This window comes from Arachis duranensis, chromosome 7 (genome assembly GCF_000817695.3).
Source record: "Arachis duranensis cultivar V14167 chromosome 7, aradu.V14167.gnm2.J7QH, whole genome shotgun sequence".
NCBI classification, from domain to species: Eukaryota; Viridiplantae; Streptophyta; class Magnoliopsida; order Fabales; family Fabaceae; genus Arachis; species Arachis duranensis.
Genome location: NC_029778.3, coordinates 73340103 through 73340544, shown reverse-complemented (window position 1 = coordinate 73340544; position 442 = coordinate 73340103). Strand labels below are relative to the sequence as shown.

The following is a 442-nucleotide window of genomic DNA, read 5'->3' as shown; positions in this document are numbered from 1 at the left end:
TATTATTTCCACTTTATACTTTTCATAATTGAAAAAAATGGGTTAAATTATTTTCTTAGTCTTTATAATTATTTAAATTTGTAATTTAAATTTTTATTTTTTAAAAGTTTTTAATTGAATTTTTATACTAATTTTTATTTTGTAATTAGATTTTTTTAACAATAAATGTTATAAAAATTTTACATCCATTTTATACTATTAGTAAATATACGTCAATATATTTTATTAAGTTAAATAATTTTTAAGGGAAGTTCTATAATGGCATTAATTTTGGTGGCTAACAATGACATAAGTTTGACCTACAAATAAAATATTAACACATGACATCTAAATTTATAACCAAAATAATTTTATCTCTCTTATAATTTTTTATGATTATTTTTATTAAAATAATTTCTTATAATTATTTTTATAATTATAAATAATAACTTTAAAAAAATAA

General features: G+C 14.3%; 1 protein-coding gene across 1 annotated transcript in view; it reads left to right on the top strand.

Annotated features, from left to right (window-relative positions):
* LOC107459939 (protein SRG1) overlaps window positions 1-442 on the top strand; it is a 4679-nt gene that overhangs the window by 411 nt on the left and 3826 nt on the right. The gene's annotated exons all lie outside the window — the stretch shown is intronic.